General features: G+C 55.9%; 1 protein-coding gene across 1 annotated transcript in view; it reads left to right on the top strand.

Annotated features, from left to right (window-relative positions):
- The window catches only part of BMP7 (bone morphogenetic protein 7), an 85,226-nt gene that overhangs the window by 35,430 nt on the left and 30,740 nt on the right, over window positions 1-19,056 (top strand). The gene's annotated exons all lie outside the window — the stretch shown is intronic.

Raw genomic sequence — 19,056 nt, 5'->3', positions numbered from 1 at the left:
GGCCTTTGGCTTCCCCGCCAGGCTGCCAGCAGCTGCTCCTGTTTGTGCCTATGTCAGCCTGCTGACTTTGTGGGCGCTTGGCTCCATCATGGCTTGAGATGGCTACCTCCTCCACTCTGCCTTAGATCCATGCGGTGGATGCAGAAGTCCTGGGCAGGGGAGAAGGCCTGAGTCGCTGTGGTTGGAAGAGGGAGGGGCAGGACAGCTGTCCACGGCTCCCTGGCAGGCAGCCCAGGCGGGTTAACACAGTGCCCCCCGCGAGCAGCGTGGCCGCGGGAGATATCTGGGGATGCCCCTTCTGGCTTGCTGGGAGACTAAGTCCCTCGTCAGTGACCCTCTGAGCACCTGCTGTGCGCCGTGCACCGGTGGAAGTCACCAGACCCAAGTCCCTGCCCTCTAGGAACCGACATGGGCTGACATGGCAGGTGCAAAGTGTGGAGCAGGGCAGGGAGTGGAGTGAGAGGCAGGGGAGGGGGTAAGGGACTGCTGTCTTGAGATTTCTGAATTTCCGTTCTATATTTGAAAGAAGGAAGCAAGGTCCTCATTCTCCAGAAGTTAAAAGGTTATAATTTTTGTTAAAAAATTATTTATTGGCTTTTTTTCTGGGTGAGTTGTTTTGTTTTTGATTCCAGAAGCAAAATGAGCCTATTATGTAATTCCCCAAGTGGGATAACCCAGTTACTAAGAGTGTGGATTCGAATACCAACACCATGTACCAGTGTGGCCTTGGGAAGTAGGAACCCTCAGAACCTCAGTTTCCTCCTCCATAGCATGAGGGTCATAACTGAATCTGCCTCCCAAGGTTGTGGTGAGGATAAAAGGAGTTGACATACCTTCTTAGAACATAGTAAGTGCTCAATACAAGTTCACTAATATTATCATCATCACCACCATCACTGTCACCACCATCACCATCACATCATTACCACCACCCCATCATCATTATCACCATCATCCACCATCACCATCATCATCCACCACTACCTTCATCCATCATCCACCATCACCATCATCATCACCACCATCACCCACCATCACCATCATCCACCATCACCATCACCATCATCCACCATCACCATCACCATCATCCACCATCACCATCACCATCACCATCATCCACCATCACCATCACCATCATCCACCATCACCATCATCCACCATCACCCACCATCACCATCATCCACCATCACCATCATCCACCATCACCGTCATCACCATCACCACTATCATCATCGTCACCATCATCCACCATCACCATCGCCATCATCCACCACCACCATCACCATTGCATCACCATCATCATCATCATCATCCTCATTGCAGAGACTGGAGAGAGCCCTTCTTAGGAAAGCGGGGAGCTCCGGGTCCAGCTGTGGCACCGCCGTCCCCCTCTCTGCTAACTCGCTAATTTTGCCATCTCAGCTTGGATGAAGGCCTGAGCTTGTGTGGGGGTGGGGGTGGAGCTCTTGTTTGCGTTTTCCCAACCTGGGGCCATGCATCTTCTGCGAGCTGCAGGCCTGGCCTGATCTGATGCCCTGGATAAGCCCACATCTGGCCCCTGCTGCCCGCCCTGCTGGTTGGCCAGCCTGCTTCCCCTGCTAGGGGAGCCCTGGCCTCTCTGCTGCCGGCCGCCCAGCTGTGCAGAGCTGGGACATCTGGCTCCCTGGCGAGCCTCTGCCTGAGCTCCAGGAAAGCCCTGAGGGTGCCGGGGATTAGCCGGCTTTGGGTTGGCCTCGGTGTCTCTCCCCTTGTGGCAGCCACTTTCCACCGAGTCCTCTTGATCTCTCAGAATCCAGATTAAATTCCGATAATGAGCCGAGCTGGAGGCCTTCCACGGCCCTTGGGCCCTGCTTGCAGCACGGCCCCAGACAGCTGGAGAGGCATGCTGATGGGCTGTGGGGTGGGTGGGACCTGAGAGGCAGGTCTGGGGATGGTGGTCTTGGCTCCAGGGGCCTTGCTAGGAGGATCGTGGTGGGGCCGAGGGATCAGAGTCTTTCCCTCCTTTTCTGAACCCCAGGCCCAGGGCCAGACCAGCTGGGGCCCGGCTTCCCGGAGCTACACTCATGTCTGTCCCCCTTGGCTCAGACTCCAGTTCCAGCTGAAAGAGAGGGTGTTGGAGTGGTGGTTGTACTAGTTAACCGGTTTCATTTGTGGAACCTGGACTGAGCATTTTCCATCCTCACTCCGCTACCTCCCCCCGTGGGTCCCAAGCTTGCTCCCTGCAGCGCTGCCCCATCTGTAGGGGACGTGGTTGCTGTGTGAGTCACCCCTGGGGGCTGCAGGCCAGCCAGGACAGCAGAACCTGCAGAGGGAGTCAGTCATGGCCAAGGCTGAGATGATGTTGGCAGCTGGATGCAAAATATCCCTTGGTCCGTCTCAGGGACTTTGATTGCCAGGAGGGTGACCTCAGAGTGGTCTCTGGGGCCAAGATTGGATCAGCTGCTGCCTGAGTCACTCTGTGGAAGGGGGAGCTGTCCCCATGACGGGCCAGAGGGGAAGGCTGCTCGCCAGCCTCCTTCAGCCCGAGGCAGCCCGCGGGGCAATGAGGAGGGAGGGGGCGAGCACTGTGCCCCGTGCTGCCCGGCTTGTGGGCGCACCTGTTGCCCACAGCCCCATGAGCGGCCCTCCCCAGGGCTCCCAGCCCCCCACGTTGGGGAGATGTCGAGGGTCTCAACAGCCCACGCCCCCGGCCCAGCAGGAGCACACACGGCTGCTGCGACTCCCGCCTTCTCTGGAGAAGGAAGCTCGCTCAGAGCTGCCCGGACCCGAGCCCAGCCGATCTGTGCCCTTTACTGGCTCAGCTCAGTGACACGGCTCCCCGCGGTCAGGGGAGAACTGGGGTACCCGGTCAGCCAGCTGGGGTGGGCCTTGAGCTCCTGCGTTTCTGATGAGCTCCCAGGGGTGCATTATGATTGCAATCTGTGGAGGCGGGTGAGAAGGTGCGGGGGTGCTGGGTGTTGAGGTCATCTGGGTGGGAGGGCATTGCAGTCCCCGTACCCGGGGCCCCAGGACAGCGGGTCATTGGACGCCTCCCCATCTTCATCGGGTGAAAGGTTAAGGGCTTGGTAACGCTACTCTGACTTTTATCTGACTTCGTTCACCGTGAGCGTGTCTGGGCAGAGGGACATGGTCACACTCCAGAGCGCGTCCCCACCCCATGCTCCAGGCTCCCCGTCGTTGGGCGCTTACTGGATGTGACTGCGCGCCAGCACTTCAGCTTCTTCTTGTACCTTGAAACCATCCTACAGAAGACTTCCTATCCCCTTCTCCAGGTGGTAGAGACAGGCTCAGAGAGGGGAAGTAACTTACCGGAGATCACACAGCTAGAAACTGGCAGAGTTGGGACTTGAACGCGGGTCTTAGACTCCAGTGCTCACGTCCTCGGCCCCGGCCGGACCACAGCGCTTCTCGTGTGTACTGTTTCCTCACTGGGGGTCAGGCAGGGCGATGTGAGTCCCGGGCTGTGGTCCTCGCCCTTGGCTGTGCAGTAGGATCACCTGCAGGGTTTTTACAGCTGTGGAAACATCAGAGTCTGGGGGTGGGGCTGTCCATCAGGATTTCTTTAGAGCTCCCAGGCGATTCCCTGTGCAGCCAGGGCCGTGAGCAGCTGGCTGACAGCTCTCTTCTCTCTCACCTGTGAGCCGTCTTATGAGCCGAGAGAAGAGAGGGGAGAGATCGCCCCTAGTCCAGGCCCCCAGGTTCCCCTTGGCTTGATCTCTCAGGGACAACTGTTTTTCTCCCACAGGACGGAGCCCAAAGTGTGGTCCAGGCCCCGACTGACAGTCCAAGGCACAGGGAAGGGGCTGGCCGAGGGTGGAGATCTCTGGGCTCTGACTCCTAAGGCTTCTGGAGCCTTCTTGCTGCTCTGGAGGCCTACATGCCTGATTCTGCGTCTCCTGGCTTCCAGCTCTCCCACTACACCCCAGCCCCAGGCTGTGAGCTCTGGTTTTGAGCTGCGTTCTCAGGAGGTGCCGGTTCAGCTCCCCGGTCGCCTTTTCAGAGGGCACAGGGGAGCAGCTAGCTGCCAGGGCACGGCCGGAAGGGCCCAGAAGGTCAGAGGAGAGCAGACCAGAGCGCGGCCCGGTCAAGGAGGCCTTGGCACTTTTCCCTGCTGCCTTTCTCTAGCCCCCATCCAAATCTAGGCAGAGCTGCTGGAGTGCGAGCGAAGGGCCCTGAAGGCCTCTCCGTTTCTCTGGGGGTCCACTCACATGTCCACAGGACACTCTGGGAAAGCCTGCCTTCAGCGACACCCCGATGGGCAGGGGCGGCAGGCTGCTGGTGCCGTACAGTCGGTGCGGGTCGAAGCACCGTCGGCCTGCCCTGCTCAGCATCCTGGGACCAGATGGCCCACTGGCTTCCTGTCCTGCAGGCCAAGGCCATCTGGTGGACCTGGTGGCTTTTTGATCTTTGTGTCTTCTGTTTCCTTCCATAATTCATCCCCGAACTGGCTTTGCAGGGAGGACGTGGGCCGCAGTCGGGGCGTTCGTGGTGACGGATTCTGTCTGTTGAGCGCTGGAGTGTCGAGGGCACGTAGCAAGTCACGGGCAGCCTCTAGTGCTCCTTGTGACAACCTCGAGGAGTCTGTGTCCTCCCGTCTTGTGGATGAGGTCACTGGGGCACAGAGCGGTCCATGACCCTCCCAAGGTCACACACTAGAGGCGGAATTCAAAGCCAGGTAATAAGTAAAACATCGGGTGCTGTGGCCCCAGCCCCAGGATTCCGACGCCGTTGGTCCTGGTATCTCCTCGGCACGGATATTTTTAGCTCCTCAGAGTGGACTTGCCTGCTCCTTTGAGGATGTGAGGGACCTTGGACGAGTCACTTCATCCATTCAACGAGGGGAGACTCGTCTCCTGCTCCCCTCCTGAGGACAGTGCTGAGGACGTGCTGATAGGGCAGTGTCGGGTCCCCCAGGTGAGTGGATGGGAGCTGGATGCCTTTCCGGGAGAGGAGCGTGCAGGTGACGACATCAAGGAGCCTTACAAGGTGCCTCATCTGCGTCCAGCCGTTGGGTCACTCCACGTGGACTCGGCGCTCGCTGCCTCTGAAGGTCGGGTTGAGCAGATGTCCCCGTAAAGCGGCCACTCCGCTCCCCTTGCAGACCTGCCTGTGGGCAAGGCTGCTCGCTTGGCATCTCCATCCCTTTGGCCTATGCCTTCCAAATTCGCAGCGTCACCTGCTTGCTCAGGTTGTCAGATGCCTCCCCTTCGATGTCACCTCCCTGAACTGAGAGAAGAGATGGCTGCCTTCGTGAGCAGCAGTGATGACAAAGCAGATTGTCTTGGGCGCTTACCATGCAATGGACGCTCTGTACTACTTCCTGTCGCAGCCCCGAGGGAGGGGCCGTCACCCGCCCAGTTTTACAGACAAGGAGACTGAGGCACGTGCCAGGTTGGGATTAAAGAAAGGAAGCTTGCGTCGGTTCCTGTCACATTTGTTTTTCTTCTTTGACTAGTGGATACACATGTTCCTTTCTCTTCATGGCAATCCTGGGAATTGAGCAGTGGTGGGGAAACTGTATTTTCCGCACAAGGAAACTGAGGCAGAGAAGACAAAAGACCCGCCAGCTTGTCCCCGCAATGCCGCGCAGCGAGAAGGTCAAGGCCGCTGGCTTTGGAGACACCTGGATCCGCCTCTCGCGCCACCACTTGGAAGCTGCGTGAACTTGGGCAGGTTGGGGACCCTCGCTGAGCCTCATGGAGCGTCAGCGGAGGTCGCAATGGAGCTGTGTTGACCGTGTGGGTGCTCAGCAGCACGGGCAGCGATGGACACTCCGGGAGGGTGGGAGTTTGCCCTGTTCTGCTCACTGTCGTTTCCTTTGCACCTGGAGCCTGGCACACAGTAGGCTCTCAGTAAAGCATGTGTGCAGGGGCAGATGGAAGAACCATCGGGCCTTCCTCTAGGGCGCCGTCCTCCTGAGTCGACAGATCCTCTTGCAGCGAGTGAGGCGTTTCCAGCACCTGCGCAGTGCCTGCACGAGGCGGTGCGCGGCAGGTACCGGTCGGCTGAGTGTGTGCCAGCCAGGGAGCTCTGGTCCCTCTTCTCACTCTCCCAGCATCTCTAGCCGTGGGCCGGTCCTCCCAACAAACCTTCCAGCATGTTCTCTCTTCCAGAACTGAAACCCGAGAACGCCTCGTTTGCAATCTTCCTTCAGCATCTGAGCCCAATTTCCAAAAAGTGAAAATTGCCCATAATTATAATACTTCTCGATCTCAGGGAAGTTTCCCTCTGATGATTATAATTATATTATTTAGAACTTGTATGCCAGTGGGCACCCAAGGGTGGACTGGTTCTCATCTGCGAATGGGGGGCTGTCAGCGTGGGTGCCAGGGCCCAGGTTCCCTGCGCTGGAATGAGTTTGGGGAGAACCGGCTTCAGTGTTGGGGGCTGGCTGTAGCACTTGATCCGGCGATTTAATTCCAAGAGCACTTCATGCTTGGGCGTCTGCTCGCCTATAGGAGCCTCTTTTTCCAAATGTATGAACATCTGTGTTTCATATCAGGGCTGTAATTGCTTTAGCCTTTTTGGCAGGAGACAAAGAGAAGGACTATTCTTCAGTTTGGTCGTGAGCGGTCATCTGTAGCTGGGAAGAAGAGCGTCTGCTCAAACATGAACCCGGTAACGATGGGGAGGCAGGCTCGCCGGGAAGATACGTTTTAGAGGAGTCACCAGTGGTAGGGAAGTGCTTGGCTAGTGCACGTTCCAGAGGAAGTAGGCATCTGCTAAAAGCCCGAGGTTCCTCCGAACGCTGGTTCTTCCTCTGTCTTCTGGTCGCCAGCCCCCCGTCACTGCCATTTTCTCCTTATTCCTCCACAGTGCCGTGGCTTTGCGTTTTGCCACTCTGAGAATGGAGGCAGGAAAGCTGACAGCTGGCCTGTGTTCCAGCACGCAGGCCGCCACTCCCCTTCCGCACCCAGGGCAGGCATTGCCAATGGAGCCCCGCACTCCTTCCTGTGAACCTGGACTTGGCCTGAACCCTTGTGCTGCTCCCCCGCGTGAGCAGCCACTGCTAGCGGAGGGAAGTGGCCATCGAGTGAAGCCTGCTGGTCACCAGTCTCAGGGTTTCCCTGAAGCCCAAGGTGGAGGCATGGGGGAAGAGTGCCCGGGAAGGTGGGCCACTGGGCCAGGGGGCAGTGCCACGCAGAGTCCCGCAGAGGGTGACTTTGTCTCCCTCCTCCTGCAGGGGACAGAGTTGCACCCCTCACCCCAGGCAGGGGTCCAGGAGCTGAAGCGTTTGTACGTCCACATCCGCCAGTATCACCTAAGGCAGGTTTCTCAACCCTGGTACTCCTGACATTTGAGGGGGACTGTTCTGGGTGGTGGGGCTTCCTGTGGGCTGTGGGGTGCTGGCAGCATCCCTGGCCTCTACCCACGAGATGACAAGTCACAACCCAAAACATCTCGAGATGTTGTCACAGGTCCCCTGGGGGGCAGAATTGCCCCTGGGTGAGAAGCTCTGGGAAGGAGGGGAGGGATGTCAATGCCTGGGCACTTCCACTCTGATGCTCACAGGTGAAGTGGGCGTGGCAGCTGGGAGGGAAAGCCCACTGGACAAGCCCCAAGGCATGCTGCTGGCCCTGGCCACTGGCCTCTCCCAGAGGGCTTTCTCTGCCCTTGCTCACGGCTTGGGAAACACCACGCTGAGCTGTGTTCTGCAGCGTCCCCGAGGGCCTGGCAGGTGTGAGCCCCAGATGTCCCTGTTTTGGCTTCTTTCCAACCCTGCCTCACTTCCTGCCCTCCTCCAGGTGGTTCCTGGGGTCACCTCTCAGACAAACTACTGGCGTTCAGCCCTTGACTCGGATCTGCTTCTGGGGGTTCCCGAAGTATGACGGGAGATGAGGGCATCCACGTGGCAGGGCTGTCGGGGTTCAGTGGCATGAGGTGCATGTGGCACCTGGCCCAGCAGGTGCCCTCCGAGTGCCGGCCCTCTCCTCTGCTTCCCCCCTTCCTCCCAGCGCTCTGATTGAGGATCCAGTCAGAGGGGAGCCTTAGGCATCCCCCCCCCCCCCCCACTCCACTTCACGTTGTTCTGACCTGGCCTTTCTGTTGAAAATCTTGGAGTTGTCATCGCAGCACTTGCTTCTGGCTGCAGACTCCTCTGTCAGGGTCATTTCCTCCCTCCGTCATCTGTCCGATGCCCTGAACTTTTTTGCCTCCAGGTTGGGAACCTTAAAACAGCCTGTGGTTCTGTAAAAAAAAAAAAAGGGCGGAAAGATGACCCAGCATGAACACTGTGTTTGCGTTGGTTTGTTTATTCCTTGAGTGTGCGTGAAAGAGGCTACATTTACCTCATTCTATTTTGGTCTGGAGCTGGAGGCTGGAGGAAATGGGGCAAGCAGGGAAAGTCTCGAAAGATGAGTCTCCCCTCCCTGGCGTCTCGCCTGCCCACCTCCAGGATGCCAGATGCTCGCAGCCGCCCAGCAGCGTGGGATTTCCAGGGCTGCTTCCGAGGCTGCTCGGGGCTCCCCGCTGGCCTGGCTTTTCTGGGGGCGCTGCATAGGTCCTTATGTGTCATCACAGTGTCTGAGCAGGGAAGACACCAGCACGGCTCACCCTGCAGCATTTGGTTTCCGTACGGATGACACTGAGGTCGAGCTGCAATGACAGGTCTCCAGTTTTCCAGAAATTCTGGGGCCCAAATCCTGGGATCTTAAGCAAGAGGGAATAGAGTTGGGTTCAGAAGTACATCTGAGATTGGCTTTCTTGCCCCTTGTGGCTCCCTGCCCATCTGTGGCCTCTGGTTCCCCCTGATGCATGCGGATAAAGCCACAGGCCCTGGTGACATGAGGAGGGCGCAGAAGTGGAGGCAGAGAAGGCCGAACAGCCGGGCAGCCTCCAACGGGGGGCTCAGCTGGGGGTGACTTGGCAAACCTCTGATTACACTGGTGGGCCTGGGCAGGTGCCCGGGGCCTGACCAGTGTGTGTGACCAGGCAGCCTGGGCTCCTGTGGGCACAGGGCACGGCTGGTTCTGGAGGCGCCTGAGTATTTGAAAAAAACATTCACTCTTTTTCTTTTAATAACACAAACTGCAGAAAGTGACACCAGAAAACCTCCTTGGCTGATAAGAATGTGCCAAAGGTGAGATCGCACATTCATTCAGCGTGTGTTTGAGACCTACTACGCGCCATGCTGTTCGCTCGGTGCTGGGGCGATGACAGTGTTGAGCAAAGTAGGACCGGTTCTTGCCCACAAGAGCTTAAACTCTGGTGAAGAGAGAAGAAAACCCAAAGTGCCGTAGGAACAAATGTGAACTCCAGCCTGAGTGCTGGAAGGAGAGGTACTGAGGGTGTCTAACGAGATGCGCCTCTTGGGGCTTCTGTGGACCTTCCCCGGGGAGCTGAGGATGAGCAGCCGAAGGAGGCAAAGGATAAGGAACCGTGTTCCAGGCAGCGGGAACAGCATGTGCGAAGGCTAGAGCCTGAAAGCAGGCTAGGGTGGCTGGAACAGTGGGGGCCAGGTGGGAGGAGGGTGGTGTGAGAGGGGGTGCTGGGGAGACGGGGGGCTGGACACCCAGGGCCTCATAGGTAGGGTGATTAAACGCCCATCTGGAGTTATTAATGGTGCCTCTTTTCTCTCCCCAATGTCTCCCAGTTTGGACTATCTGTCACATGGTCTCTCTTCTGAAGGAACACATTAAGGAATTTGGCTTTTTATCCTAAGAGCTAATAAAGGGGTTAAGGGAGGGCAGCTGTGTGTTCAGATTTGGGTTGTGAAAACCCATGCAGGTGGCTGGGGATGCGTCATGGGGCGCGGGCAGGGTGGGAGGAGGACCCCCGAGGTCCCTCCGGGCGCAGCCCTCCCTCCACAGTGGGAGTGTCTGCAGGCTTCCCTGAGCCTCAGTGTCCTCCTGTGACGGGGGTGACAGCACTGCCTCGCAGGCCTCGCAGGCTTCGCAGGCTTCACAAGCTCTCGCGGTGTCATGGAGCCAGGCCTGGTCCAAGATCCTTGCGCCTCGAATCAGGGTCAGGATGATGTGGTTGAGAGTGGGGTCTGCCCCAACCTGGAGTGTGAGCCGCTGCTCTGTGCTGGCATCCTGACTGTGTCATCCCGTTTAACCCATCCTGAGAACCATCATCATTGTTATCCCGCTTTACAAACAAGAGAAACTGAAGGACAGAGCTTAGCTTCTGGGGTCACTCCACAGGGATTTCACTGTAGCTTTCCTAGGACCCAAAGCCTTGTGTGTTAATGCCTACATCCTTGACCACCAAAGTGTGACTCAAGGACCACCCTGGGGACTTCATTGCAAAGAAGATCCTGGGTTCCACTCAGACCTCCTGACTCTTTTCTCCCGCTGGTAGGTGGCTCTCTGATGGGGGAAGAGCGTTCTGTGTTTAGCTCCTCCGCCTCCACCTTCTGGCCCTGTGGCCCGCATGTACACACACATTCCAGAGCCTCTTTAGCGCACCCCATTGCTGGAGCAGACGCCACTGTGGGGACGACACAGGAGTGTTCTTGACCCTCCGGCGAAGGCCCAGGCGGGGAGTGGGGTCCGGAGAAGGGAGAGAGACAGACAGACGGAGGGTCCTGGGGTGGGGACACCATGGGCTGGCGACTCGTGCTCTGGCTGGGGGGAGGGTCTCGGGCTTCTTTGTGTGTTTTCCACCTTTCTCCCAAATGACTTAACTTTAGTCTTCCTGGATATGAGAGTCTTAAAGAAAGTGTGTTTAAAAAGCCTTGGACCTTCCTGACCTTGTCCTCCCATCCGCGGATGCCAGCGAATGTTGGGTGACTTGGAGGAGGCAGGGCGTTCCCTGCAGCCCGAGGTGGGGTGCCAGGGACCTGGGTCGGTCCTGCCCAGCTTGGGGCTCGGGAGGGCGACGCCCGCCTCCCTCTGTGGGCTGCTTTGATGTGCGTGCGGGCCTCCCTGCAGGGCTGTGTCTCCAGCTGGGCTGGCTCCAGGTGCGCAGCGGGCTGCTGGCCCCGAGCCTGCCTCGTCCTGCGCAGCAACATGCCCGCTCTCCTCCCTGACATCACGTCAGCCCGGGACAACTCTCGCTCTTGCCCTTCGCCTTCTGAGGAATGTTCTTGAGGCCCAGCAGCAGTTCATAACATGCAGGGCTTTAAAATGTCCAGCCCTGCAGCTTTCCTAAGAGCGGCAGGGTGAGGGTGAGGGTCAGAGCAGGGGTGAGGGAGAGAGGCTGGGGTCACCACTAGTGGTGAAACCCATTCTCTCCATCCCCTGCTTAAAACCCCTCCCAGCTTCCCAGTTGTCTTAGGACCAGAATGTTCCTGGGGCCAGAGGCCCTGCAGGTTCCGGCCACCGCCCACCTCTGTGCTTTCCTTGCACACACACCCTATCCTCCCTAGCCTCTTTAATCAGGCTTTGCACACTCTGTTCCCTCTGCTGGAACACCCTTCCTGCCCTTCTGGCTGCCTTAGCCTTGCTCATCCCTCTGGCCTCCCTGGGCAGACGCTTCCCGAGGACATCCTCCCTGAGCACCCTCGCCCCCATGTGTAGTCCTGTCCTTCGTGTGCGCCCCTGGAGGACGCTTCCTCTCCTTCGTGCCGCCTCGTCAGGGTTTAATTACGCCCTGTGCAATGCGCTCACAGCCCCGGCCCCCGAGCCCGGCTGGCTGCTGCGTCTGGGTCCAAGCAGAGCGCCTGAGACACGGGAGGGGTCAGAGTGGGTTTCAGGAGTGTGAGGTGGCTGCTGTCACCACAGGTCACCACAAATTTAGAGGCTTAAAATGACAGATTTATTCTCTGACAGTCCTGGGGGTCAGGGTTCTGAAACGAGTCCTGCTGGGCTAATAATCAAGGTGTCCCCCGGGCTGCCTTCCTTCTGGGGGCTCCAGGGTAGAATCCAGTCCCTCGCCGTTTCCCACTTGTAGCGGCGTGGCTTCCCTGGCCCGTGGCCCGGCCAGCATTTGCATCGCTCTGGCCTCACATCTCCTTCTCAGACTCTCCTGCCTCCTTCTTTCACGTCTAAGGACACGTGTGATGACATGGGGCCCACCTGGACAATCCAGGATCATCTCCCATCTCAAAAACCCTTAACTCCATCAGGTCGGCGAAGTCCCTTTTGCCGGGTGAGTTGGCAGACGCAGAGGTTCTGCAGAGCAGGATGTGGACCTCCTTGAGGGGGTTACGCTGCCTCCACGTGGTCTGCAGTTCGTTTCCCTTTCTGTGATGGGGGGCCCCGTGGCCCTGGGCCAGCCACGCTCTCTCCTGGATTCTCTCCTCCCCTAACGCGGGAAGCATTCCTGGCGGGGCGCTGATGTGAAGGATGGCTCCGTGTGCTGCCCCGTCGCTTCCCGTCCGGGGCTGCCGCTCGCTGGCTGAGGACGCTTCCCAGCTCCGCTGCTCCTCAGTCGTCTCGTCCGTGAAGTGGGGATCAGGACTGTGTGATGAAGGATTAGGTGAGAGAGGGTCGCTCTGGAGCTCGGCGCACAGTAGGTGCCCGGGACACGGCGTTGGGGTGTTGAGGCCACCAGGCACGAGCCAGGCGCCTGGAGAGACCTTGGATGACCTCGACTGTGGCCCTTCCAAACCCGGCTCGCCTCTGCTCCCTGGAGGTGACGGGCTGGGTCTGAGGGACCGCGGAGGAGTCTGGCTGGGCCTTGGGCTGTGACGGCAGTAGTGTTTTCCATCACACCACCCTGGACGGAGGCCCAGCCCGGAGTTCTAATCCCCATACAGCAACCAGTGACTTGCACGTAAGACAGAGACTGCTCTCCTGAGCAGAGTTAAAGCAGCCGGAGTAGATTTCCAAGGTCCTGTTTAGCACTTAAGACCCTGGACGGCTGGGACCCACGGGCAGGAGGTGGAAGGAGGTGTCTTCCCCTCAGTCCCACGGGATAGGAGGGAAGGAGAGTGAAACTGGGTCCAGGGACTGTACAGGGACGTCCCAGGTGAGGCAGTGGGCGCTGGGTCACCCAGGTGGCTCCTGCTCCAGCCTGGGGTGCCCCGGGGCCGGCAGAACCCTCAGACCCCCATCCTGGCGCCGTTTGGCCTGTCTCAGGGCTGTGTTCCCTGGAGCTGTGTTTATGCAGAGCGTGGACGGTTTCTCCAAGGCCCTCCTCCAAGGGGTGGCATCCTGCCTCCCACACGGGAATCTGATGCTCCGGGAGTGGGTCGTGGGTGAAGGCCCTTGAGATCAGAGTCTCTAAATAGTCTCTGGGGAGCCAGAGGGCAAAAAAAGGACTTTCCACCTTCCCACGCTGGAGACTTTAAAATACCTGCTTTTCCACTGTGGTGGAACTTTCCAGGGGCACAGGGCTGAGAGCTGCTGGTGGCGGTGTGGTTCGTCCCGCATCTCCTTGTGGGTTAGGTTTTAGCTGGTTCCCATGGGTGTCCCTGGAGGAGGAGGCCACAGGCCCCAGCAACACCCTCTCCCGAGGCTGGTGGTTAAACATTAACATCCTCGCCGCCTCGGAGCTGGGGTCAGCGGCCGTTCACGCCTCCCAGAGAGCAGAGCTTTGGGGGGGCCTGGGTCTCCGGAGGGGAGATGTTGACCTTCAGAGTCTTGCTGCTGTTTCTTTAATCAGCAGATCAAGTAGAACATGGGAATATGTTGCCCCCTGTGGATCTCGCTTCTTCCAGAAATAGGAGGAGCTTGCTACGTGGGGACAATATCGCCGTCCGTGCATAGAGGGAGCAGCATAGTTCAAAGCGAGCTGTTGCTGGAGCTCTGGAGGGTGTGCACGGGCTCTCCATGCACAGGTGTGTACACCTTGAAAATATTGTTCCCATGATGGCACCAGGCTCTCTATTTTGGGCTTATGTTGGCCTTGTCCATTTTTGAAAATATAGCTTTACAGAGAGAGAAATTCACCTACCGTACAATCCCCCTTGTACAGAGGACAGTTAAGGGCTTTTAGTATATTCAGAGTTGTGGGACCGACACCACTATTCAACGTTAGAACATTTTCATCACCCCAGAAGGAAGCTCTCTACCCATTAGCAGCCACCGCCCCCATTTCCCTCACTCCAGCTATTGGCAACTACTAATCTTTCTGTCTCTGTAAATTTGCTTCTTCTGGACGTTTCATATAAGTGGAACCATATGATGTGTGGTTGTTTGTGCCTGCCTTCTTTCGCTCACCGTCCTGCTTTCACAGTTCATCGTGTTGTAGCGTGTCAATACTTCATTCTTTTTCGTTACCAAATAGTACTCCTTTGTGTGGACCTCCCTTGTTTTGTGTATCCATTCATCAGTTGATGCAGATTTGACTTGTCTCCACTTATTTGACTATGGTGAATAATGCTGCTATGAAGATTTGTGTATGAGATTTTGTCTGGATGTATTTTCATCTCTCTTGAGGAGCAGAATTACTGGGGCTCATGGTAACTCTATGTTTCATCTTTTGAAAGGCTGCCAGACTGTTTTCCACCCCAGCCGCGCCGTTCCCCATTGCCACCGGCAGCGTAGGCGGCCTGGGCTTTCCCCACCCCCTCGGCAACGCTTGTTATTCTCTGTTTTGGGTTTTAGCCATCCTGGTGGGTGTGGAGTGCAATCCGATCGTGGTTTTGATTTGCACTTCCCTAATGGCTAAGGATATTGATAATCTTTGCAGGTGTTTGCTGGCCATTCTCTTCAAATTGGCCTCAGCCGTTTTTGGAATCAATGGCATGTCAGCTTTACAACATGGTTTTGCAACTCACCCTCTTCCATTTTCTTCATCAGTTTCTATAAGAAAGAATTATTATTGATAATGTGGTTAATTTGGTGAAAATACAGTATAAAACCATCTGGGGTGTAGGGGTGGGAGAGGCCTTTTATTCCTATTTCAATTCTTTAATGCATATGGAAGGACTCAAATTCTGTTTCTTTTTTTTCACCAGTTTTAGCATTTTGATTTTCCCATACATTTACATCCTACACACTCTGCTTTATGACACCTTTTTCCTTAACACCCCATTTCCCCTTGTCAAGAAGCATAGGTTTATGGTCCCTCGAAGCTGCTATGCAGCCCTTGGATGTGCCACAAGGTCTTACTAGTCCCTGTCAGTGAGTTTTCAGTTTTTCTGTTGTAAACAGTGTGACTGTTGTTGAGTTCTGTGTCTGTGGGAACAAGCCACCCACAATGCAGCAGCTAAAACAACAAGCATTTTATCGCTGAGGAGCTCGGGCAGGGCTCAGCCAGGCGCTTCTTCTCCTCTGTGGTGTCTGCTGTGGTCACTGATGAAGCCGGGAGCTCCGCTGGGGCTGGAACACCCAACGTGGCACCTCATCTTGGGGCTGGCTTGGTTTCTCCCTCTCCCTCCCTTCATGGATCCTCCTCCTCCTCGGCCACTGCTCCCTCCCCCTGCCATGGGATCTCTCTCTTCAGCCAACAGTCAGATTTCTGGATCCCACGTCTAGCTTCCCAGAGAGTGAAACCGAACTGCTAAGCCCCTTACGTCTTAGCCCTGGACACAGAAGGGCCTCACTTCCGCTGGGTCCTGCCGGTTCCAGCAAGGCATGCGCTCAGCCCAGACTTCAGAGGTGGGGAACAGACCCCACCGGTTTATGGGAGAGCTGCCTGTGGGCACAGACGTGGGAGGAGCTGTTGGTGGCCATGTTTGCAGAAAATCTAGCACAGCTGTGAGCATCTTGATGCACTCGTCCGATGAATTTTGGAGTCAGAGTGAACATTCTTTGAATGGATCTGTGGTCTATTGACTCGTGGATCTTGGGACGTTACATAACGCTGGGGCCGAGACAGATAAAGACGCCATCCTAGACTTTCCCACAGGCCAGCAGGGAATGTACACCGACACTTACATGACTTGTGGTAACTCTAGAGATGCTCCAGGAGCCTTGAGAATTTGTGACAGGCTGGTCTTCACTGGGCTTTCCCCAATGGCAAAGAAGATGGCATTAGCCCCATTTGGCAGAGGAGAAAACTGAGGCTCAGGAATTAGCTGGCTTGACCTACTTTCCTTCTCCATTCCCTGCCACCTAGGCTCATCCCTCTCTGTTCTCTCCGCCCTACTCAATGGTGTGACAATAACGTGCGTCATTCATGTTCAACAACTTCCTGTGTCTCTTGTCCCTTGGAGAGAGGGTGTGTCCCATGTCAGGTCTACCCGTGAGGACCCTTGGCGTCCCCACTCTGAGCCCCACTTTCCTCATCTGTAAAAAGGGAACACTAACCTTACTGTTGGGGAGATTCAGAAAACTGACACAAGGAAAGCACCTAGATTTTCCGCAGAGGTAGAGGTGAAAGAATACGATTAGTTTCCCTGGGGCCCTTCACCCTGAGCCTTCCCCACCTCTGCTCGCACCTGGGCTGGGTCAGGGGGCCAGTATGTTCAAGGTAAATAAAGGTATCACAAAAGGCTTGTTCAGTTCCCCCTGGTTGTAAGAACCATTGTGTTCTAATAAGATGCTCCAGGTGGCAGCTAGCAATTTCCCACTTTCCCAGCTGTCAGTCTGATCTTGGCTGCTGAGTAGTTCCTCATTGTCCCTTCCATGCGGGCCAACCTCATACCTGGCCCTTCAGTCGGAAAGCAAAGCCTGTGTTAGCACCTCTCTGGTCCCATCTCAACAAGACTGACCTGTTCCAAAGCCTTCGAATGCAGGTTCGGCTCTTCCCGGCAACCCTGGGACAAACTGCAAACTACGATTTCGGGGAGGGAAGCCGGTGCGTCCACGTTGATTCACAGATGACTCAACGCCAGCCTGTGACATCTGGCGCTCAGTGCCACGGCCTGTAATAAGAGAATGTTTAATGTTGTTTGGCAAGACGTGTACTCTTCAAAGGCCTAATTCGGTTCCCTAAGTTACTATTCTTTGTTTTACTGTCCATAAGGGCCTATCCAGATATCTGGTCACATTTTCCTACAAAGAACAATTTTCCAGCAAAGTCACCACCCAGGTTTGTGACTCCGTGCCGTGGTGTGGAGTTTCCTACGGGTCCCGGGAGCCTGACTAAGTGGGGGTTGTTCCGATTCGGCGTGGTGTTTCTTCTCTCATCTGTTAACTGTTGAGAACAGCTCGCTGGTTCACTGACAATCTTGGTAGCTCTCCATGGCCAGGAAAGCCATCAAAGCAAACTGGAGGAGAAGGCAGCAGGAAATTCTTGTTTGTAAGTTTAAAAGCTGCATGGACGTCCCCCAAGTCAGTTCTGAGGCCGCCTCCAGAGGGACACGGGGAAGAAGCAGGAGTCGGGGAAGAGCGTCCCATTATTTTTATTCAGTTTGGACGTGAAAGCCAAACTTAGGGTCTCCAGAATCCTCTGTGGCTCTCAAAAGACCACCTTGCTTGTGTAGTGTCTCTGTTTCGGAGGCGGCGAGTTTCTTACAGGTCGTGAGGAGCTTCCGTGTGCCTGGCTGGGAGGCAATGTGCTGTCTCGTATTGCGGCTACGTTTGGTTGGTCATAAGATCCGAAGTCATATTCTGTCACACGCATTGCATAATTCAACATTTTCTGAATCAGGTTCTGGCGATTGTTGAGTATTACTTAGAAACTGGGTTCTGGGGGCACGTGGGAGGGGACAGCCCTGGTTTCCACCTTGTGGTCCTGTGGATGCTGTCCATCACTGTGGAGTGTCCTGCCCTCCCAAGGCCAAGGGCTGGGCACAGACTTGGCGAGGCCAATTAGATTCTGTGTCCCCAGACTTTTGGATAGAGAGATGCAAACAGGGCAATACAGCTCAAGTTCATTCCTCCGACACCTGTGTCGGACACGGCAGCCCTGCCCCTCCCGCCTGCCTTGGCTCCTGTCTGTTTCTGAGCCTGGTTGTCCATCCCTGTGTAGGCTTCTCTGTGTGACCTCTTAACCTCCCAAAACATTTCCAGTGGGTTCTGAGTCAAAGTAAATTGGAGACACTGGCTAACATAATCAGTTTATTTCCTGCATGCCTTCCCAGAGTCTTGTACATATTAACGTGCCTGGTAGATGTCTAATGTGTTATGGCATGCCACAGAATTAAAAATTGGCCAACTCACAAACTTGGAGGTCTCCAGGCCACACAGGAAAGGTTAGCGGGATGGCTGGCAGCAGTTTCAGAAGGGAGCGTTGGGCACGGGCCCAGTGGGAGACGTGTGCCTTACTAAAGGGCTATCTTCTCCTCGGCTCCAGCAGATGGTTAACGGCTTATATTACAGTGAGTATGATTTGCCAGAGCCTCTGAAATGATGGCAACCACCCTGAGCAAAGGTAGTGTCCAGAAGAACTGTCTTCATGGATGGTTTCAAGTTTGGGCTAGCAGCCTGGTTGGGTCCCAGCAGTGTAACTCCAGGCCAGTAACTTCGCCTTTCTGAGCCTCAATTTCGAGATCTGCACAACAGTGCCGGTAGCGTTACCCGCTTCAGAGAGTTACTGTAAGGACTTAGTGACACGAGCCTGGTCAGGCATTTCAAACCAGGCCCTGGCATGTGGTACGTGCTCAATAAAGAGCTGCTGCTTCTGATGTCTTTGTCTGTGAGCAGAGAAAATTCACCTTAATTCCCAGAAAAATTAGATCACTCCAGGTACAATAGAGATTGTTATTGCCCTTGGGTGGGAGCTGGTTGGGTGTTGTTCATATCGTACCCTAGTGCCTGGCACAACATAGGGGCTCAAATATTGTAATTGACTATTGAGGACTCAAAATATTGAAACTTTGAATCCTGACAATCAAAAGTGCAAAAGAGACCTTACGATACCTTTTATACTAGAATTATACTATCTAGGAATGTAAAAATCCATCCATTCATCTGCCAACTCATCCATCCATCCAGGCATCCATTCACCCATCCATGCATCCATTCACCCACCCATTCATCCATCTACCCACCCACCCATCCATCCATCCATCTACACACCCACCCATCTATCCATCCATCCATCCACCCACCCATCCATCCATCCACCCATCCACCCACCCACCCATCCATCCATCTTCCATCCACTACAAGGTCATTTGTGGTTTTATCCGTCCATCCATCCACCCACCCAACCACCCATCCATCCATCCATCCATCCATTCATCCATCCATCCACCCACCCACCCATCCATCCATCCATCCACCCACCCACCCATCCATCCATCCATCCATCCATCCATCTACCCACCCACCCATCTATCCATCCATCCATCCACCCACCCATCCATCCATCCATCCACCCACCCATCCATCCATC

The sequence above is a fragment of the Equus quagga genome, chromosome 12 (genome assembly GCF_021613505.1).
Source record: "Equus quagga isolate Etosha38 chromosome 12, UCLA_HA_Equagga_1.0, whole genome shotgun sequence".
NCBI classification, from domain to species: Eukaryota; Metazoa; Chordata; class Mammalia; order Perissodactyla; family Equidae; genus Equus; species Equus quagga.
Note: the sequence above shows the minus strand (reverse complement) of the source record. Positions and strands in the feature narration are given on the sequence as shown.